Source organism: Scylla paramamosain, chromosome 18 (genome assembly GCF_035594125.1).
Source record: "Scylla paramamosain isolate STU-SP2022 chromosome 18, ASM3559412v1, whole genome shotgun sequence".
NCBI lineage: Eukaryota > Metazoa > Arthropoda > Malacostraca > Decapoda > Portunidae > Scylla > Scylla paramamosain.
Genome location: NC_087168.1, coordinates 21,761,653 through 21,784,649, shown reverse-complemented (window position 1 = coordinate 21,784,649; position 22,997 = coordinate 21,761,653). Strand labels below are relative to the sequence as shown.

At 45.2% G+C, this 22,997-nt stretch overlaps 1 long non-coding RNA gene across 6 annotated transcripts in view; it reads right to left on the bottom strand.

Annotated features, from left to right (window-relative positions):
• The window catches only part of LOC135109279 (uncharacterized), a 308,732-nt gene that overhangs the window by 192,084 nt on the left and 93,651 nt on the right, over positions 1–22,997 (bottom strand). Inside the window, exons 1-2 of one of the 6 annotated variants that reach the window (XR_010272641.1) lie at positions 19,345–19,414; positions 18,287–18,366 (exon numbers count right to left, since the gene is read on the bottom strand). This is a non-coding gene — a long non-coding RNA (uncharacterized LOC135109279). Of the gene's footprint in view, positions 1–18,286; positions 18,367–18,644; positions 18,836–19,344; positions 19,415–22,997 lie in introns of those variants that run through there. The other 5 variants (XR_010272646.1, XR_010272640.1, XR_010272645.1 and 2 more) reach the window with 5 other exon arrangements.

Sequence of the window (22,997 nt, the reverse complement as noted above, 5' to 3'; positions counted from 1 at the left end):
CTCCTCGTTTCTCCTTACGTGTCCAAATAACTCAAGTCTCTCTTCTGTAGGTGAGTGAGAGTACTGAGGAATTATTCACATCATTAGACCCGATGACACGACGGAGCCATTATGCAGGTGAATCTTGCACGTCTTTTTATACAGTAACTAAGAGGCGAGCACAAGTTTCAAGCGCAAAATTCGCCTCATCCGCAAGTCATCCTCACTCCGGGAACTAAAAACACCACTTAAGCTCTATTCCAGGGAAAGTTTTACGCAAGGCACGCGCAACTTTAGTAAGGGATCTTTCCGAGTTTTAGGTCCTTAAGTGTTTCTCAAAACTCTTATTTTTGGATCCGTATATACTGCCCCGGACTTTCTTCAAATTTAACACTAATGTGGCTTTAATGGCGAACTTTTCCAGACGGGTTCCATTACTAGAATATGTAATGGGAGTTTTTTTGTTCTCGCACTCTCATTCTGGAAGACACAAACTTGCAGAATTCACTCACGTTACGGGCTTGAGTTATGAAAGTGGGCCAGGGATTAACATTAGCGTCACTCCTATACAGCGCCGGCAGCAGCTCACCACATCTGCTGTCTGAGTGTGGTCTGCTGAGGGATTGTTCCTTACTGTTCCTTACTCTCTGCTTAGTGAAGGACAGTGAGACCAGATCAGCAACTGACTAAAAGAACCTGAAGAAGGACAGAGTAAAATAGAGAGATATAACTGCGGTATCTGGCTACATCTGCTGTCTTGAGTGACTGCTTACTGTTCTTTATCTTCCTAATCTTAAGTGAAAAGGAAACTTAGCAGGAAATAAAAGCAAAAAGAAAAAGAACTGTAAAAACTTAAGGGGACAGTTTTAAAATCAACATAGGGAAAACAAAAGAGCTCAAAAACTTTAAGTAGACAAAAGGTCCCGTAAGTGGCACGCTCCTTTGAAAGCTGACATCGGAGGCGTCCCCTGGAGCATATGACAGAAGAGGGACCAGTAAAAGTGTAATGGAACATCGAACGAATAATTTCCTACCGACTGACATCAATTCAAAAGGCAATTTAATCAGGTAAACTTTCCCAGCGCCCCAAAATGAAGCACCCCCTGACAAACTGAGGGGAAAAGTTGGAGGGAAGAAAAATAACTCGACAAAATATGTCCAGAATCACTACATACTTGGGTAGACGAGGTCCCTGCCCGCTGCAAACGATGTTCCCCCGCCGCCATTACTTAAGTACGTAAGGTATGCCTGTAATTAGCGGCCGTCTACGTGATTACGCCATTGTTTAAGCGATAATTGTGAGAAAGGAGGACACATAGATAGCAGCGCGGGGCGAGTAAGATGGGTAATTAGGTAAGTAAATGTATAAATAGTAAGATAGATAAAAACAGGTTAGTAGATAGACAGACAAAAAGCCAGACAGACAAGTAGAAAAGTAGATAGATAGATAGATGAACCTACGAATGAATAAATAGATAGATGAATAGATAGATAGAGGCAGAGAGAGAGAGAGAGAGGACTTGCAACATTTCCATATTTTTAAGAACCACGATATAAATCACGAAAGTTTACAGAGAGTAGAGGAGACAGCCATTCCTTCCCGGCCATTCGTCTCCGGCAAGATGAGAGGAGGAGGAGGAGGTGGGAAAGTGTAACAGGAAGACCCAACACGACACTTCAAGCTACACTCAACACAACACCCCAACGCAGCACCTAACAATATTCCCATCATAAATTCCATCAAAGAGAGAAAAAAAAAACGACTTGCAACACCAAAGTAACACATGCAGGCAATGCTTAGGACACCCCAGCAACACCTAATACACACGTAACACACACAACACCGATAAACTAACAGTTCCCAACGAAATTTGACAGAAAAACAAACGCGAAGGCTCACAACACTTTTGCAACACCCAATTAACACCCCCAGGAATAGAACGACAACACAGCAACACCACAACACCAAGACAACAGCAGCAACACCCCATCAACACCCAACAACACCCAATAATAACCATTTACATCACCATTTACACCCACAACACCTCAACAACACCACACGACCACAGCACCCCCTGTTTTCCTGGTGGTGGTGGCAAGGACTCCGATCACTGGCGCCTGACTGAGAGCCGGCCATTAGCGGGAAACTGGCGGCTCCTCTGTCTCCTCGCCTCCTCCTCCTCCTCCTCCTCCTCCTCCTCCTCTTCCTTCTATCCTCCGCCTCTTACTCTTATCCTCTTCCTACCACTCTCTTGAGCACACAAAAGCTTTCCTTCGTATTTAGTATATTCTTGTCTTTGCTGTTGTATTTGTTGTGTTGTTTTTGTTCCTGATGTTTTTTTTTCTTAGTGATGTATTTGGTATGTTCTGTTGCTGTTGTTTTTGTTGTTTGTCCTTTTGCTACTATAGTTGTTGTTATTGTTATTGGTGTGAGTTGGTGGTGGTGGTGGTGGTGGTGGTAGTGGTGGTAGTAGAAGCAGTGGTGATAATTACGTATTGTTCTTTCTGCAGTGTTTGTTACCGGAGAGATAGTGGTGGTGGTGGTGGTGGTGGTGGTGGTACTGGTGTTACGAATGATGATAACAGTAACGGTGATGGTCAGAGGTGACAAGAGAGAGAGAGAGAGAGAGAGAGAGAGAGAGAGAGAGAGAGAGAGAGAGAACTGGAGGTGAAATGCAGCCGCAGGAGGTTGAAGACGAGGCGTTGGGTGGAAGAGCCGCGGCAGGCGTGTTGGTGGGCGGAGGAAGAGGAGGAGGAGGAGGAGGGTGTAAAGTGTGCGGCACAAACCTTGACACTCGCACATTGTAAGGCCTGTACACACACACACACACACACACACACACACACACACACACACACACGTTCAGATACGCAGAGAGAGAGAGAGAGAGAGAGAGAGAGAGAGAGAGAGAGAGAGAGAGAGAGAGAGAGAGAGAGAGAGAGAGAGAGAGAGAGAGAGAGAGAGAGGTAAGTAGAGAGAGAAAGAAAGTGTCTTTTATCCCGGTGACAGGAGAGCCCTCCCTCCCTCCCTCCCTCTCTCTCTCTCTCTCTCTCTCTCTCTCTCTCTCTCTCTCTCTCTCTCTCTCTCTCTCTCTCTCTCTCTCTCTCTCTCTCTCCTCCTCTCCCCCTCCTCCTCTCCCTCCTCCCCCTCCTCCTCTCCCTCCTCCTCTCCCTCCTCCTCTCCCTCCTAAGTGAATGCCTCTCCTCTCCTATCCCTCCCTCCCTCCCTCCTCCACTCCTTCATGAATGCACACCTGCCTGCCCCCCCCCCTGCTTCCCTCCTTCCCTCCCTCTTTCCCTCCCTCCCTCCATCTTTGCATCCTTCTCTTCCTCCCTCCCTTCCTCACCTAGGCTCTCTCCTCAATTTCTCCAAGTGTGTGTGTGTGTGTGTGTGTGTGTGTGTGTGTGTGTGTGTGTGTGTGTGTGTGTGTGTGAAAATGAAATTCACAGATGACTGCAGGACTACGAATGTCGATAAGTTCATCATGAGAATGTACACACACACACACACACACACACACACACACACACACACACAGACACATAAAGGCATTACAACAACAACTTCCACTGAAACTTTGAGCAAAAAAAACATTAAACTCCGTCAACTTTAAACCTGTGACCTTCCTTCTCCCTTAGTCCAAGTTCATCTTTTTATTTCCCTAAGTCTCTCTCTCTCTCTCTCTCTCTCTCTCTCTCTCTCTCTCTCTCTCTCTCTCTCTCTCTCTCTCTCTCTCTCTCTCTCTCTCTCTCATCCTTTCATCTCTTAGTATCTTCTCTCCACCTCCATTACCGCCCTCTCCATCTCTTTCCTCCGATACTCGCATCTTTTCTCTCCTCCTACCTTCCTTTTTCCTCCACATATTTCCCCTCATTAATTTTCTCCACCTCCTCCTATTCCTCCTCCTCCTCCTCCTCCTCCTCCTCCTCCTCCCCCTCCTCCTCCTCTTTCTCCTTCTCTTCTTCCTCTTCGGGCCCTCCTTCATCTTTTCCTCTTGACTTCCCTCTCAGTAATTCTTCCTCATCTGTTCCCGAGTTTTACTTATAAACATGTGAGTTTTTTCTCTCGCCTCCTTCTCTTCCTCCTCCTCTTCTTCTTCTTTATTCTCCTTCTTCACCTTGTCCTCCCCTCACATTTTAATTTAATATGTATAAATATTTAAATATTTATTCAACTGTCTTATCTGATCAGCTCTCTCTCTCTCTCTCTCTCTCTCTCTCTCTCTCTCTCTCTCTCTCTCTCTCTCTCTCTCTCTCTCTCTCTCTCTCTCTCCCGCGTTCTTTCTAGGAAATCTCATTTATGGCTGCGAATGTGTGTGTGTGTGTGTGTGTGTGTGTGTGTGTGTGTGTGTGTGGGCTGCCGCGTCTGTAACATCCCACCATCATTACGTTACGCCCCACAACGTTCCTCCTACAGCCACGCCTACGCAAGCTCGCAGCAGCACGCGGGACAGGCTGGGCTAAGCACACAGGAACACTAACAGCAGTCGGGCGGTGAGTGATCCTCCCAGGGGGCTCTTGGAATAGGCACCTTGTCTTGTGCCGTGAACGAGAGCGAGGCGGCGTCGTGGCAAAACCTGGCAAAGGTGGAAGGAAGAGGTGATCACGAGGAGCATCATACCATTATATTTCAGCCCTCCCCTCTCTTCCGAACTCCCTCTCTCTGTTTCTACTCTCTCCCTACACCCAATTCCAGGCGCCCTATTCTCGAAATGTTCTTATTACCACGTACTTTTCCTACCGTGTCTCCATTTCGAAGTCCCCCACTGCCTTTCCTTTGCTCTCTGGATGCCCTCCCGCCCCGCCAGTGAGGAGAGAGACGCACCCTGGAACTGCCGATGTAATGCTCTCTTCGGTTTAATCGCCCAAATACTGCTCACCGCGACGGCAAAACACTCCCCTCTGCATGCAATTAAACAACACGGGGTCGCGCTCCGAGTGTGCTGAGTGGAGGGAGATGGGGGTGTAGGAGGGAGTGGGACTGGTAGTGTTAGTTGCCTGTCCTGCTGGGTGTGGCTGTCTTTCATTGCCTCTCTGTCTTTCTATCTCTCTCTGCTTCTTTTCTACTCTGTGCTTCATTGCCTAGTCCTGTTCTGTCTCTCTCCTCCTGTTTTGTCCTTCGTTACTGTTTTTTAGTGTTTGTTTTAACGTGTTAGTGTTTCTACTTCCTGTTTTTGGATGTCTAATGAAAGTTATAATGGTAGGGACTGTTCGGTGTCTCTCTCGCACTCTCTTCTCTAGTGTTTGTTAACGTCTTATTGTTTCTATTTCCTGCTGGGGATACGTAGTGCTTGCAGGTTGTAAAAGTGTAATGGGGGGACTGTTCATGTGTATATTTTCTGTCCTTGTGTTTCTCTGTCTCTCTCTCTCTCACTGTCTCTTGTGTCTCTTAAGATATTTTTACTTCTGCTTCCTGTTAAAGATGCCTGGTGGTTCTGAGTTTAGATAGCATGATCGTGGGATAGTTTTAAGCATTGTATTCTCTCTGTCTCTCTCTGTCTCTTCCGGTGGCTCATTGGTACAGTGCTCGAGTCTCGGTCTAAAAATTGTAGGTTCGATTCTGGTTTATAGAAATTTCTTGGTTGGGGGAGTAGCGCTTTCTCGTATCCTCTCTCTCTCTCTCTCTCTCTCTCTCTCTCTCTCTCTCTCTCTCTCTCTCCCATCACGCCCCCTTCTCGCCTTAGTCACCTTTATCCAGCTTAACAGTGACACCCAATTTCTGAACTGCTCCCCCAAACTCGTCCTCACTGTAATATTTTCCTCCAGCGCCTCGAAGTCTTCCTCTCTCTCCCTCTCCCTCTGGTGCTGATGGAAGGTAGTGCTAGGTTAGGTTAGGTTGGTGCTAAGTTAGATTAAGTTAGACTAGGTTAGGTTAGGTAGTGCTAGGGTGTCAAGATTCAAATTAATTTAACCGATAATATAACTGCAGAATCCAAAATACAACCTTGAAATAACAACACTTCTTTTCATATCGTCCCCCCGCGAGTCTTCCAGGCAAGCAATGTTTATCCGCCATTTTTTTTTTTATGCAGGAGGGACACTGGCCAAGGGCAACAAAAATCTAATAAAAAAATGTCCACTGAAATGCCAGTCCCATAAAAGGGTCAAAACAGTAGTAAAAAATTGATGAATAAGTGTGTTGAAACCTCCCTCTTGAAGGAATTCAAGTCATAGGAAGGTGGAAATACAGAAGCAGGCAGGGAGTTCCAGAGTTTACCAGAGAAAGGGATGAGTGATTGAGAATACTGGTTAACTCTTGTGTTAGAGAGGTGGACAGAATAGGGGTGAGAGAAAGAAGGAAGTCTTGTGCAGCGAGGCCGTGGGAGGAGGGGAGGCATGCAGTTAGCAAGATCAGAAGAGCAGTTAGCATGAAAATAGCGGTAGAAGACAGCTAGAGATGCAACATAGCGGCGGTGAGAGAGAGGCTGAAGACAGTTAGAGGAGAGGAGTTGATGAGACGAAAAGCTTTTGATTCCACCCCGTCTAGAAGAAGACATCACCAGCCAAACCCGCGGCTCATAACAAGGCGTGACGGAACTTAAGCGCTAAATACCCTGTAAAAACAAGAGCTGTAAGTTAATGAGCACACAGAGGTAACACAGTAATTTAATGACTTATCACCACCATCACACTTACCCCACTCGCCCAAAGTCTGATGATAAGCACGTAATTCACACACATTCTCATCCCAAACTGACCTCTAGGGAAAATTTACACGCATCCTATTAACGTTAAGGCAATGAACATAAAAGAACAATGGCACAAATAACAAATCAAGAAGGTATTAAGCAAGCACGTAATATTCTCAGTAAGAAAAGAATTAAAAGATTAGAGACGAGATTGTAAGTGAGGGAGGAAAGAACAAAGTAAGGAAGAAGAGAAAAAGAGAGAAAAAAAAGGATACGGGAGAAAATGAGAGAGAAATGAAGAAAGGAAGGTACCAAGCACGTAACATTTTCAGCAAGAAGAGAAGGAAAGAAGGATAAACGAGACTGGAAGTAGGAGAGAAAAAGAGAGAACAGAGTAAGGAAGGGAAGAGAAAGGGAAAGATACCAGAGCAAAGTAAGAGAAAAAAAAGGAGAGAACACAGTAAGGAAGGCAAGATAAAGAGAAAGAGAGAGAGAGATACCTGAGAAAAGTAAGAGGGAGAGAGAAAGCAGGCAACAGCATAAGGAAGATAAAAGAAAGAGAGATGAATGAGCAAAATAACAGAGAACGAAAAGAACATAGAAAGTAAGGAAAGAGAAAGAGAGAGAGATGACTGAACAAAGTAAAGGAAGAAAAAGAAGAAAACAGAGGAAGAAAAGAAAGAGGAAGAGAGATGCCTGAGTAGAGTCCAGCCACTGTTGGGTTTAGAGTCACGCGTGCAGTGACAGACACGCAAAAGAGGACGTGGTCAGGCGATTATTCAATTATTCAAAAAAATATTCGTGTGGATTATTAGATTACAAAAACAATCGGGAAGTTGAGAGAGAGAGAGAGAGAGAGAGAGAGAGAGAGAGAGAGAGAGAGAGAGAGAGAGAGAGAGAGAGAGAGAGATGCATTTTTCTACCGTCACACGAAAGTAAAAAAAAAAAAAAGACTAGCATTTTCACATAAAAACAACACCTACTCAACATTCCCTTTTTTTTTTTAACTCAGACTCAGAGAAATAAATAAAAAAAGACGAAATACAACGCAATATAAAACAGAAAATGGGATAAGGTAATAAAAAAGGTAGAAAAATGTGCTGCTGTGACAAACAAACGCACGCACTACTAATTCAACAAACACATTTACCGTAGGAAGTAAAAAATAAATAAATAAAAAAGAAAAACACCTGCAAAATACACGAGGTGGAAATGGACAGGTGAGATTCAAGGTAGGTAATGAGGCCCAGGTGAGAGAGAGAGAGAGAGAGAGAGAGAGAGAGAGAGAGAGAGAGAGAGAGAGAGAGAGAGAGAGAGAGAGAGAGAGAGAGAGAGAGGTTGATGGAGTGAGTGACTGACTAACTGGATTGACTGATGATTAACTGACTGTCTGATTGACTGACTGACTAACTGAGACTGATTAACTGACTGACTGACCGACTGACTGACTAACTGAATGCTTATCTGAAACCTCACAAGAACCTTACCAACTTACCTGAACCAAGAGACAACAATACCATGAACCACAATGAGAAACGAATACAAACCACTAAAACAATAGACTGTCGGTGGCTTGGTGACTTAGCGGCTTGGTCTGGTAGCGAATCTGTCACGGCGTGGAGTCTGCGAGGCTTAAGCTGCCTAACCCTTTGAATACCATTGCATTAACAAGATTGCTACTCGGCGGCGGGAACCAGAACACACTTTTTCTTTAACTTATTTTAATGGAAGTGACATTTTTCCCCTCCCACGGCGCCTGGGATCTCATCGTGCTAGCTAACTGGTGGTACTGGCTAGTGGCAGTGATGGTGGTGGTGGTAGTGGTGGTGGTGATGGTGCCTGCCGCTACTACTCAGGGCCAGATGGAGGGCAGTCATCAAATTTCACAGATGAATATTGCAATGAACACTGCTGCAGGACGCCAACAAGCCTTCAGAGTTATGGTTCCCGGCATGGCAGTGAAATGAACACGACGGAAGAGTAAAAGGGGGAGGGAGGGGGTAGAGGAACATTTTCACGGGAGGATGAGGGAGGGAAGAGTGGGAAGAGTGTGTATGTATGTATGTATATAGCGCACGTTGCAGTTATCATAAAAATATCAATTCATTCGGACGAGAAAAATCCTTCATGCAAGAGAGGGTATTTCTGTTCATTTACGTGATATTCATTTGACTGGGAGTGCGCTGTAAAACTGATGTCGTTACTGCTAATGTGCTTATGTTGGGAGGTAGATAGATTAGTGAAGGGCAACTGAGGTGACTTGAAAGGGGGCAGAGATGAGGGGTGATGGGAAGTAGGTGGGGCGGAGGAGGATGCCGGAGATCCAAAAAAGATATACAGAAGGAAGGTGAAAGACGTAATAGGCGACCCAGAACACAGTAAAGCGGAAACGGTTAAACCACAGCGGCAATCTTTAGCGAAAACCAACATAACGAGTGAATCCTCCAAGTGATGCGGCCAAAAATGAATCACTGCGGAAGACATCAAGTGGTAGAGACTCATCAAGCGCCACTCAAACGTCACTGTGCTGCACTTCTTATTCTTTCCACGTTCTTCTTTCGCCGAGAGTGTCATGAGCTTTGCTTCTTAATGACCCACACGGCGCACCTCACCAACTCACTCTACTCACTCCACACACTCCACATGGACACAATAAGGTGGAGGGAGGGTGGAGAGGTGGACGACACGCGACATAAAGGATTCAAAATGCCTCCCCGAGCGGCGCGTTTCCAATTTATCGTGAGAGGGATGGCTCAGGTGACACTCAAGCACCTACTCGATAACATGCCACAAGGCCACCGCATGACAAACTGGCATTGCTCTCAGAACGCCAGGAGTCTCGTGGAAAGGGCCGGTATAAGCATCCTTTCCCGCACATAATTGCTCGGGGTATTATCCAATTACTGAAGCGGTGAGTGGAACGTCCCGACCGCTGAATAAAATGTACTGTTTGACCTAGAGACGAGAAACACAGAGAGAGAGAGAGAGAGAGAGAGAGAGAGAGAGAGAGAGAGAGAGAGAGAGAGAGAGAGAGAGAGAGAGAGAGAGAGAAACACACACCCACACAAACCCACCTACACACAACAGCCACACCTCCCCCGTCACACACACACATACACACACACAAACACAGGTACAGCCTCACGTAGAAGTCCAGCAAGCAATCTTCCTTATTCCCTTCTAATGTTTTGCGTTTCCCTCGAGTCCATGAACCTCGGAGTCTATCAGGCACGCTCTCTAAAGGGAATCTCGCAGATCAAAGACGCAAGATTGAGAGAAAACGGTGAACTTAATGGAAAAAGTTGTGGTGACTTTAACAGACTTTATACTGCGGCTTTAAGGACACGTGTTACCTTATACCTCGTGATTCCTCAGTTTTCCCGAGGACTCTTATAACCAGACAACCTACACACGGCCTGATGGCTCGGTGGTATAGTACTTGCTTGGACTCAAAAGGTTCCCAGTTCGATGCTTTGTTATGGTAGTTGTAATCCACTCAGACTAGATATAGATGCTCTATTGCTTCTGGTGTTGTGTTGTGGTGTTGTGGTAGTTGTAATCTTCCACTCAGACTAGGTATAGATGTTCTAGTCCTTCTGGTTAAAAGATTACCGCTTCGATTGTAAGCCGCGGTAGTTTTGGGCGGGAGAAGTAACGCCCTCTGTCTTTCTGGTCATTGATGTCTGTTTCCGCTCTTGTTTAGATGCTGTTACTGTTTTTTGTAGGTTTTTTTTGCGGTGAGATGGCCAACACTTCGCTACCACAACACATCTCTAACCAGTTTAAGTACAGAGTTCATACAGAAGCTTCGGCTCATTGGACACTTTACAGAAGCTTCGACTCACTGGACACTTTACAGAAGCTTCGGCTCACTGGACACTTTACACTTAAACACCTGAATATGAAAAAGGCCAATAAATATAATCAGCTACTCATTCAGTCTCTCAATCCCAACCCTATCACCTCAAATTCACTACGTGCCTATTAGAAGAAACTATACGACGAACAGACTCACTTACATAATCCAGCATCTCAACACTTCCTCAGTAGATGACAAAAATAAAAGTAGGCGGACAGTGAAGAGCGTTTTTTTTTTTTCTTTTCTTTGTAAGGATTCGTGAAGTACAATGTCTAAACGTAATAGAAAAGTGACCGTCAGCAGGAATTATTTAAGAATACAAGTTTCAAATACCTGTGATATCTTAATGATCTACAGCGCTACAGACTTCAACAATCTCTCTCTCTCTCTCTCTCTCTCTCTCTCTCTCTCTCTCTCTCTCTCTCTCTCTCTCTCTCTCTCTCTCTCTCTCTCTCTCTCTCTCGCACACAAAGCCCCCACCACACAAAATTATTCCTCAGCCTTTTTCTAATTTTCTATCAGGACAAAGAAGCGGTTTAGCTATTATGGCGCTAATTGCGAATACGTCACGAGGCGCCTTCCCTTCCCTCCCCGGTGGCCCTGCTGCGGTGTATTTGTGCGCGAGATAACAATGACAATAGGAATAAAAGAAGTATAGTCTTACTGTCACACTAAGTTCTGTATTCATAAACGCTTTGCTCTCTCACCAGGAAAGTTTTCAAAGGGTAGAGAAGACTAACCGGGTTCTCAAAAGTGTTTCCGGTGCTTCTTCTGTTAAAAAATGTACAGATCTTGTTAATCTGTCACTAAAAGCATAAAAGCATCCTTAAAAACCACGTGTACCTTCAATTAGAGACTTTTCCTTTTTAAGTTCTGAAGTGGAGGCCCAGAAGTGTTTTAAAATGCAAGACTTATTCTTCTTCAATTTTTACGCTCTCCTTCTCTCCGAATCTCACTTCCTTCCTTCCTCTCAGTTCATTTCTTTTTTTTATTTTAGTTTTCTTTTTCTTTTAATTTACCAACATCGCCACCAGCAACACCACCATCACCACTGCATCGAATTTATTTTCTATCTCCTCCTCCTCCTCCTCCTCCTCTTTTAACAGCCTTTATTTACTTTCTTAGATGAGAGATGATAGGTAGGTAAGTCTCTCTCTCTCTCTCTCTCTCTCTCTCTCTCTCTCTCTCTCTCTCTCTCTCTCTCTCTCTCTCTCTCTCTCTCTCTCTCTCTCTCTCCGGGTCACTCCTAAATCTTGGGCGACGTGATAAGGCCAAAATAATGCCCTTGACTTCCCTTTAACAATGGCCGGCAAGGGAAGGCGCCCACACGTATATTTCCTGGGGAGGAGGAGGAGGAGGAGGAGGAGGAGGAGGAGGAGGAGGAGGAGGAGGAGGAGGAGGAGGAGGAAGGAAGGAAATAACGACGAGGAACAGAACGAGAGGAAAATAGAAAAGGAAGTTCATGAGAGAGAGAGAGAGAGAGAGAGAGAGAGAGAGAGAGAGAGAGAGAGAGAGAGAGAGAGAGAGAGAGAGAGAGAGAGAGAGAGAGAGTGCATGGCTGGGTGCATGAACAAATGAAATTCCTTGAAGCGGAAAATTTGCGAGACGAAAAAAGGAAAAAAATAACATGTCCTTGAAGTCAATAAGTCCATTTTCTTTATCTTCTTATCCTCCTCCTCCTCCTCCTCCTCTTCCTCCTCTTCTTCATTCTCCCTCATCTTCAGTGTCTCGTCTTCCTCTTCCTCCTCCTTCTCTTCTTCATCCTTCTTTTCTCCATTTCAACTTCATTTTATCCATCGTAAATCTCTCTCTCTCTCTCTCTCTCTCTCTCTCTCTCTCTCTCTCTCTCTCTCTCTCTCTCTCTCTCTCTCTCTCTCTCAATAACAACAGCAAAAATAGTAATAACAGGAAGCCCAACAACACAGCTCTCTCTCTCTCTCTCTCTCTCTCTCTCTCTCTCTCTCTCTCTCTCTCTCTCTCTCTCTCTCTCTCTCTCTGTTAATGTGAATTTCTTCTTCCTTGTTCCACATTTCTTTTCTTTCATCTGTCTCATCCACTTTCTCCTCCAACGCAAAATTTATATCTATTCATTTTCTTATCTGACATGATTTCTAGTCTTTACCACCTCTTTTTTCCTCTCTGTCGCACTTATTCTTCTTCATCTCTTGCTCTCTCTCCTTTTGTCTGAATATTCCTTCATTCCTTCCTTCCTTCCTTCGCCTCGTTTATTCTTTCCTCTCAAACTTTTTTTTATCTTTTTTTCAACACCATCACCACGTCTTGTTTTTTTCTTTCCTCTCTTCTTCTTCCTTTTCCTCTTCCTCCTTCCTCTTTCTTGTTCACACACGTGTATATTTTCACCAGACAGACTAACAAGGGGCCAAAAGATCTGTTGCTGTTTGTTTTTCTTTGTATTCCTTTACATTCCTCCTCCTTCCCTTCCTCCTTCTCTTCAAATTCCTCTTGCTCCTCCTCCTCCTGCTTTTTTTCCTTTTCCTCCTCATTTTTCTTTTTCCTATCTCCTTTTTCTCCTCCTGCTCTTCTCCTTCCCATTTATTCTTCTTTCCTCTTCCTCCCATTCTTCACTATCTAAGCAATACTTCATCGTTCTATCACGGTTTTATCTTTGTTTTCCGTTTTTCTTCGTTATTCCCTTCCTTTTCCTTCCATTACACATCCTTCTCTCCCACCCCCTCCTGTTCCACCTTTCTTTTCTTTCCCTTCCACTGCTTATGCTCTCTCATCCCTCTCTCTCTCTGTTTCTCCTATCCATCCTCTCTCCCCTTCCTGTTTCTTCTTCCTTCCCTTCCCTCCCACTACGTCCTTTTTCTCTACTCCTCATCTCTTCCTCTGTGTTTCTCCTTTCAGTCCCCTCTCTCTCTCTTCCACCCTTCCCGTTCCTCGCCGCCACGCAAACCCACAGAAGTTCAGGCGGCACATTTTCCTTCCCATTAGCTGCAAATTTTACGGAAAACAAACGAAGCAAGATAAAGAACGGTGCGTAGCGAGGCGAGGCTTTATATCCGGGGTCAGCTAAGGTCGAGCGGAAGGCAGCGGGGGCAAGAGGGAAGGGAGGAGAGGGCCAAGAGGAACTGTAGAGGGACGAGGGAGGGGAGAGGCGTGGAGAGAAGAGAGGAGATTGGTGTGGTTGCAGCTCAGGTAAAAAGAGGAGAGGGAGATGGAGAGAAGAGGAAGATTAAGTAAGAGGAGCGGAGAGAAATGAATGTAGAGAGAAGAGGAAGAGGAGAGAACAGGCAGGTAAGCACTGGGGAGGCACAGTCAGCTGGGTGAGGCAAGGACAGGTGGCAGGGGATTAGAGACACATAGGGAGGTAGAGACAGGGTAGTAAGAGGAAGGTCGGAGAGTCACCAGGTGGTAGGATTTAGAAACTCCTAAGAGAATGAAAGGGAGACAGACAGTTAACAGGGGGAGACAAGGAAGATGACAGGGGAGTAGACACGTAAGGGCAGGGAGGACAAGAGACAGACAGGGTAACAGTTGGTAGGAGAAGGCAAGGTAAGCGGCAGGGTAATAGAAGCCTAAGGACAGAGGAAAGGAGGCAGTGAGACAGGGTAACAGTTGGCAAGGGAAGGGGCGGCGGGTCAGCAATGGGGAGTCGGGAAGTCAGCAGCAGATTAGAAAAATGATTCAGGGCGGCACTTAAGAGCGAGGGTCCAAAAGATCAGCGGGGATTCAATTCAGCGTGCGCCACCCCAATGCCTGTGTACATTCTCGAGTCTCCTTTCTTATCCTTCTTTGTCTTCTCAATTTCCCTCGCTATGTGTGGTGATTTATCTATTTCCGCCTCACGAGTCCTATTTTCAACCAGCTCTTTCTCTCTCCTCTTATCTGTAAAGAGAGCCACGGGCGGGCTTCTCCTCCCAGAGTCACCAACCCTTATTCACTCCCTGCTGGGCTGAGACAAGACAGGGAGAGAGAGAGAGAAAACGCCTAACCTAACTTAACTTAACCTAAACTAACCTCGTGCTAAACAACACAACACTACCTGGGTCCTTTGAATCGAAACACATCACGCCATCTATCTTAGTTAACAGGGCGAGCCGTCCCAGCAGCGCCTCTCAGCCACTTCAGGGACCTCTCTGTCCCTGAAGGAGTCCCCTAGAGGCTCTCCCAAATCCCTCTAAGTCCCCCCTAGATCTTGCAAGTCCCCTCACAGATCTAACGGTCCCAGCTGAGGCCTCCAGACGCTAGAGTAATGAGGTGGCCGAGAATGAAGCTGGTGACCCGTGGTGAGGAGAGGAGACAAGAGGGATGGGCAAGAAATGAGTAAGTGGGGCCGAGTGGAAATGAAGGATGAGAAAAGTGACGGAGGAAAAGACACTGTGGTGGCGTGGGACGGAAGAGGTAAAGAAGATCGGGGGCCAAAACAGAGGAAGCGGAAGGAAGGCAAGGGATTGACTCTGTCCGTCTGTCTGTCTGTTTGTGAGGGAAGATTAACCAAGATTGAAGGAGTGCGAAGAAAACGTAACGAAAACGGGACAGTGGACCGCACGCACGCACACACACACACACACACACACACACACACACACACACACACACACACACACACACACACACACACGTTAAAAGTAGTAGTAGTAGTAGTAGTAGTAGTAGTAGTAGTAGTAGTAGTAGTAGTAGTAGTAGTAGTAGTAGAAGTAGTAGCAGAAGTAGTAATTTACAAACAAACAGAAAAACACGTGCCAATCACAAAATAAAAATAAAACAAACCATAAAAACAAAACACTCAAACTTTTGTCAACATGGAAACATAACACAACATTCCAAACACACACACACACACACACACACACACACACACACACACACACACACACACACACACACACACACTTCAAGCTGCTGTTCCTCTTCGTGTGTGGACTGACCCCATCCTTTCTGATCCTCGACCCCTAATTAACCTGCTCAGTATTCAAGGTGAGGCGTCCCAGGTAAGGAGAGCGGCCGAGAGGAGAGAAGAGAGTACGCAGCGGAGGAGATGAGAGAAGGAAGAGCGAGGGAAAGGTAGAGAAGAGAAGAGGGAAGGGAAAGAAAGACAAAGGAAGGGAAGGGAAGAGAAGAGAAAAGAAAAAAATAGGAAGGGAAAGGTAGAGGAGAGAAGAGAAGGAAAGGGATGGGAAGAGAAGAGAGGGGAAGGGAGGGGAAAAACAAAAGAAAGGGGAAGGATAGAGTAGAATAGGGAAGGGAAGGGAACAGAAGACAAGAGAAGGAAAGAGAAGATAAGATTAAGAAAGGAAAGGGAAGGGAAGGAAGAATAAACAAAGGCACAGAAGAGAGGGAGAGGGAGGGAAAGGAAAGGAAATGAAAGGAAAGAGAAATATAGAGTAAAAATAAAGAATAAAGGAGGGAACAGATGGAAGTAAAACCGTCATTCATTACTCTTTTCATATAAAATTCAACATTATTCATACCAAAAATGGACGAGAGAGAGAGAGAGAGAGAGAGAGAGAGAGAGAGAGAGAGAGAGAGAGAGAGAGAGAGAGAGAGCACAGAATGATAATGAGGAACAGAGGAAGAAGAATAAACAAGAAAAATGGGCACAAAGGAGAGACGAAATAATGTATGGGAGAGAAAAAAAGAGAGACAGAAAGAGAATGAGATAGAGCTGCAACTAAGAGAGATACAAAGAAAACCTTTACTGATACGAGGGAACATGAAAACTGTATGAAAGGAGGAAGAAAATGAGAAAAGAAGATGAAGGAGGAGGAGGAGGAGGAGGAGGAGGAGGAATACAAAGGAATACAAAGGAAAGCCAAACAGCAACAGACCTTTTGGTCCTTGCAAGGCTGTTTGGTAACTACTTCTAACTAGCTACAGGGAAGAGAGACAGGACAGCATAGCAGAAGGCTCCTCCCCACCCACCACTCCCTCCAGCTTGCGCTGGCATGGAAATAGTTGGGAAAAGTACCATGCAGTATGGAAAAACTGACATGGAATTTTCATAGGAAAGGATGAAAGGAAGTTGTACTATTCACCCTACGGTGAAGGAGGAGAGGAAGAAATATGAAGGAGAAAGAGAATGAAAGAGGAAGATGGAGGAGGAGGAAGGTGAGGGAGGAAGATGAAGGAGAGAGAGAGAGAGAGAGAGAGAGAGAGAGAGAGAGAGAGAGAGAGAGAGAGAGAGAGAGAGAGAGAGAGGAGGAAGGGTAAGATGAGAGTACGAGAGAGATGAGGTGAGAGGCGACGCGGATGAGAGGGTGAGTGGGCTGAGTGGGGAAACACGTGTAGGGCGGGCCAAGAGGTCATCATGGGTCTTTTTTCCTCCCTCCAGTCTGGAAGAGAGGTAACGAGCGACTCCCCCTCCGCTTCTTCCTCCTCTCTTCTCTCCCTTCCTTCGCTTCCTGGTACACTCACTCTTCTTTCTCTCCTCTCTTTCTCTCCACCTACTTCCTACCTTCCTTCCTTTTTTGGTCTAGTTCCTTCTATCTCTTCTCTCTCTTTCCCTTCACATTCTTCTTTCCTTCCTCTCCTACAGTTCCTCCTCTCTCTCTCTCTCTCTCCACTTCCTCCTACGTTCTTTCCCTCCTTTCTCTCCTCTCTCCTTTCCACCCCCACTTCCTTCCTTCCCTACCTTCCTTCCTCCACTACAGTCCCTCCTCTTCCTTCCCCTCCAACTCTTCCTACCTTCCTTCTTCTACCTTCCCCTCCATCTCTCCCTCCAACCCTCCTCTCCTCTCAACTCGTATCCCTTAAGACTCATCAGCACTTCGCCTCGCCTCGTCTCCGCCAGAACACTAAGCGCCGCCTTGCCACCTCGTATAAGATTCTCAGGTCCTCCTACGCCCTAATGTTTTGTCCTTTCAGCGCTGTTCTCGCCAGGTAAAGGTGTGGTACATTCTCCTAACACACTTTCATTCTTTCTATCCTTCTGGTTTTCGTCCGTTTTTTGTTGTGTTTATTCTCTATTTGTGTTTCCCTGTGTGTTGTTTTGTTTAGTTTAAAATGCTTTGCTTTTTGGGGTTTGGAGTGAGGTGGTGTTGTAAAATGGTTGGAGGATAGGAACTGTTACTATAAAAACTCTCTCTCTCTCTCTCTCTCTCTCTCTCTCTCTCTCTCTCTCTCTCTCTCTCTCTCTCTCTCTCTCTCTAGCCCTCAGAATCCATTCCCATCTGGCACGTAACAAACCCGAGAGGGAATAAATTTGTACCGCCTCCAGAACCATCTCTTCAAATCTTCATCGAGGAAACTGAATTACAAAACTCCCGTAAGGTTCCGCTCCGCCCACAGATTATGTATATGACTGGGCTCTTCCCTTCCCTAGTGCCGGCCTTCCCTTCGTAGCAGTAGCGTCCCCTCCCTCCCAGATTCTTCGCTGGGGAGTTTCGATCAGTTAAGATACATTTTAAGATCTTGGCTGCCTCCCTGACTGACGACTAGTATTCCGACCTTCATTTTTTATCGGTTCTTCTACTACTACTACTATTACTACTGCTACTACTACTACTACTACTGCTGCTACTATAGGGGGTTCCAAAAAAGGTTGCCTCGCTCCGGATCTACACGCTTCTCACGAAATAATAAAGAAAAGTGAAGGAAAAAGCTGATTATGACAGATGAAGTGCAGGAAAAACATACATATGCGTACTCTATACACAGACATATATATACACACACACAGTCATTAGTACCGAGAATTGAGTGGCATGATAGAATATTAACTCTTGTCTCGCTTCTTTCTAACCATGGAAAAAAAAACCGTAAATTTTCACATATCAACAACAATATTTCCACGCATCAGATGAAATTTCAAGCTGAAGCTATAAAAGTGAACACATCTCCTCATTGTACTCACCACGAAGTCTTCATCATCTTTCATCACACTGACTAGACGCTTCCTCCGCACGGTCTTCATTCCCGCCTCCCTCCGGCCACCTGTGAATAAAAAAGATCCAATAGCTAATCAGGAAACGCACTTCACTTCCATTATTACCATCATCATCATCGTCTATTGTATCTGCTAGTGGTACAGTCGTGGTTGCAATTTGTGTCCTACTTCGTCGCAATAATGAAAAGGTAACGAGCTCAGATTAAAAGGTTTGACGAGTGCGAGGTGCCGGTAAGGGGGAGCCTAAGCTGGCTACAATTCATGACGGCAAAAGCAGGACGCAAATTTAAAACCACCCCTTATTGCTATTACTAAGAATACTTACTCTTCGTGGGCTACAGGGACCCGCTACACTTACGTAAGATAGTAACGAAGCCCGGTGATGTGTTGGCTGCCACAAGGAGCGGTGGGAAGCGAAACAAACACAGGAAAATGACAAGGAATGAGCGAAGAGTCCACCGCCTGTTGAGATCGTCGCGGCTGTAAACTGGTTGCAGTTGATCATGACGTCATAAACAAGTGAAGGGCGCGATCCGTGACGATGCGAATTTGTCTCTTTGTTTTATCTTTATATAGTACACAGGGATGTCGTAGTACTAATGGCGCGTATTACAAAGCTTTAAGATAGGAGAAAGAAAAAGATAATGAGACGTAAGGAAAGGAAGATGCAGTTAACGTAAAAAAAGAAAATGGTTCATCACACACGCATCATCACCACCACTACAACCACCACCACTACCACTACCACCACCACTATTACTACTCCTACTACCCAAATCGTAGTAATACAGACACAGAGGAAGCACAAGAAACACAGAACTCTTGTAGCCACTGTATACCATACGCTTTTACGAGTAGCCCTACCCTGCCTTGCCTTGCCTCGCCTTGCCTCGCCTCGCCTCCCCTCCCGTTCACTCGGCCCGCACCACACAGCTACACTCGCTCTCTCGTATTTCGTCTCCACTTTATAAGCGGCCCGTAATGGCTCATTACTACGGCCATAAACTTCACGGCTCTTTCCTCACCTGCTCACGGATGGATGCGGGGCGGAGAGGCGAGGCAGTGGCGGCGAGGCAGACTGGAGTGGTGTAGTGGGCGAGACTGGGTGGGAGATGAGGAATGGGGCAGATACGTAAGTAGGATCTAAGTACAGCGGGGTATTAGTAACGAATCTTGATGTCTGTTTACTTAAAGGACTGAGGTTTTGTATAGTTTATGTTCGTTTGTAGCTCTTAATACGTGTGTGAAGGGAGGGTACAGTCAGACCTGCTAACTACCGAGGTGGGGAACTGTGTAAGTGGGTTGTTTGGTGGTTAAAGTGACGAGCTGCCTAGACTACCACCACCTTGTCCTGTTTCTCTTTCTCTACCTCTTCCTCCTTCTCTTCTTCTTCTTCCTTCTCCTCTTACTGCACTCTGGCGACCAACACGTCATCACTACGTTACACAACAGTAAGTATTCTCTCTCTCTCTCTCTCTCTCTCTCTCTCTCTCTCTCTCTCTCTCTCTCTCTCTCTCTCTTCTACAGTTCTTTATTCCTAACGTTCTTCTTACACCTCCTTTCCTCTCTTCCCTCTCTTCTCGTCTCTTTTTCTCTCTCTTCTCTCTTCCTTTCTCTCTCCACACATTCCAAGACTTCTCTCAACCATGTCCTCCCTAACACCCTATCTTTCCCACCCCAACTCCCGACTCTTACCCTCTCCCCCTCTCTTTCTCCCTCGCTCCCCCCCCCACACACAATCACATATGCATACAAGCGAACCACTACAAATGAACGACACTCCAGCCTGAGTTCCCCAACATTAGCCTTTAAGACGGAGAAGCCTAGTGTTGCCTCCACGCTGCCACATCAATAATCTTAAACGCAGCAGCTTCTCTAACACAATGTGGCGAAGGGGCAGCGAGAAAGGCGGGAAATCGCTCCTCTAGGGGGTAAGGGAAAGGAGGCGGACAATACATGTTAGAAGAGATGCTGCAAGGGTGAGGAGTGAGGGGAGAGAAGGGGAAAAAGAGAGGATGGGTAGGAAAAAGAGAGAAAAAGGGAATAAAAATGATGGAAGGGTCATAGTGTGTGAGTGAGTGGGTGTAAGAGAGAGAGAGAGAGAGAGAGAGAGAGAGAGAGAGAGAGAGAGAGAGAGAGAGAGAGAGAGAGAGAGAGAGAGAACCAGACAGCCAGATATACAGACAAAGAGAGGAGTAAGCAAATGGAAAGATGATGTAATTCTGAGAAATGTGAGAGGTGAGAGAGACAAGAAAGAATAAGAAATTAGAGGAAATGAGAGGAAAGGAGATAGAGAAGTAATATATAGAGAAAGAGAGAGAGAGAGAGAGAGAGAGAGAGAGAGAGAGAGAGAGAGAGAGAGAGAGAGAGAGAGAGAGAGAAAACATACCATAGTGAAGCAAAGGAACACTCATACCTCGCGTCACAAAAGACTCAGCCAAAGGGTAGAATTCCTTTACCTCTGTTCCTTTATAAGCTAGATTGATGACAACCAATCCGTCACACTAACAAGCTGGCAAACGTCTGAGGCTGGGAAAGGGATATGGGAGGGAAATAGGAGGGGGGGGAAACTTGCTATTTTTTTTTCCCTCCTTTTCTCTTACACTGGTGAAAAAAAATTAACGGGAAAAGGAAGAGTAAGTAACAATGCACGTCACTTTCTTGAATGAGAGGAAATCAAAGGGAAACTTATCTTTTTTTTCCATTTTTAATCTGGTGGCTTCATGGAAATAATAATGATACACATATTTAAAAAGCGAAGCATCTTGTAATAGTACGGACTCTGAGACAAACACCCGCCCTCTTTCCTCTTTCCTCTTTCCCTCTACCTCTTCTTCTCCCAAGTCACGCAGAGATGGAAAAAAAACAAGACATACGGGTTTTCTACAGGTAATAGGGATGGTGATTCTGCTTGTGTAGGTATGAATGGGAATTAGAGGAAATCTGTTCTTTTATCTCTCTCTCTCTCTCTCTCTCTCTCTCTCTCTCTCTCTCTCTCTCTCTCTGGAAAAGGAAATGCAGCTCTTCCCCCAAAAAAAAATTATGGAAAGTATTATTTTCTATGAGTGGATATGAGAAAAGTTGTTCATTTTTTTTTCTTTCGTTTTCTATGCTCTCTTTCTCTGGACCATCTTGACTGAAGTAAAATATTGAAATGCAGATCTAAAGCTAATAAAAAGCGAGGGAGAGGGATTCTGTTTGTGCAAATAAAAAAAATATTGTTTCCTTCCTTCTCAGCTTTTCCTCTCTCTCTCTCTCTCTCTCTCTCTCTCTCTCTCTCTCTCTCTCTCTCTCTCTCTCTCTCTCTCTCTCTCTCTCTCTCCTGGACAACCTGCAAAAAAGCTAATAGATAGATAGATAGATACATACATACATAGATAAATAGATAGATATATATTTCCTGGCAACACATATAAACAAATAAACAAAACAACAACAATTCATATCCATAAAAATAAAGAGAAGGTTCTGTTTGTGCATATGAGGGAAAAAATCTATTCTTTTCCTCCCTCTTCTGGACATGCTGCTAAAAAAGAAAAAAAAAGGAAAAAAAGAAAAAGCTCTATTTGCGCAGGTATAAAGGCATGAAGACAGGTGAGCGCGGTGCCAGGTGCAGACTCACACGTCATCCACAATAGCTGGAAAATTTTAGAGCCATCGCGCAACATGTGGGAGACCTTGTGATACCTTGTGGCCGGAAAAATGCAACCGTGAGGGAAAAAAATTGAATGGGTGGAAAAGGGGAAAGAGAGAGAGAGAGAGGACGTGGGGGAAGGAGGGAGAGGGACAGAGTAGCAGTTCCATAAATGTTCTGGAATGTAAGCCAGGAGGAAATGTATTGCGGTACTCTGACCTGAAGCAAAATTGTCCTTCGTCTTTGGGCGTGTGCTGTTGAGCTTCTCCAGGTAAATTTAACTCTGGAGCATAATTCATGATTCCAATTTAAAATGATTTCCTATAATATGTTAGGATACGTTATGTTAGGTGAGGTTAGGTTAAGTCAAGCTATGTTAGGTGAGATTATGATATGTTACGCTATGTTATGCTAATGTTAATGTATGATAGTACCAAAAAGCACAAAATATATTAAATCATCCATATAAAGCAATCAGAAGTAATTAACCTAACCTAACCTAACGTAACCTAACCTAACCTAACGTAACGCAACTTAACCTAACCTAACCTAACGTAACCTAACGTAACCTAACTTAACCTAAGTTAACCTAATCTAACCTAACCATAACCTAACCTAACGTAACCTAACCTAATCTAACGCAACGTAACCTAACCTAACCTAACGTAACCTAACCTAACCTAACGTAATCTAACTTAACCTAACCTAACCTAACGTAACCTAACCTAACCTAACCTAACTTAACCTAACTTAACCTAACCTAACCTAACCTAACCTAACGCCACGAGACAAGAGACGTGACCCGGTATTGGCGACAGCGCTGCACCTCACGGGCCAGCCAAGGGTCCCGTGACATCACCGCCCGTTGGGATGAATGGCGGCAGGAAAGACGATAAAAGAGGAATTGTTCGGGACCTCCTCTGGCTCACTGCCCGGACTCCAGTGATAAGTTACACTTGGCAAGATTCTGACGCTTATTAATGCTCAACAGCCAGTCCTCGGTGCAGCTGGCAACGTGTTTACAGAGGGACTGTTTTACTCTTC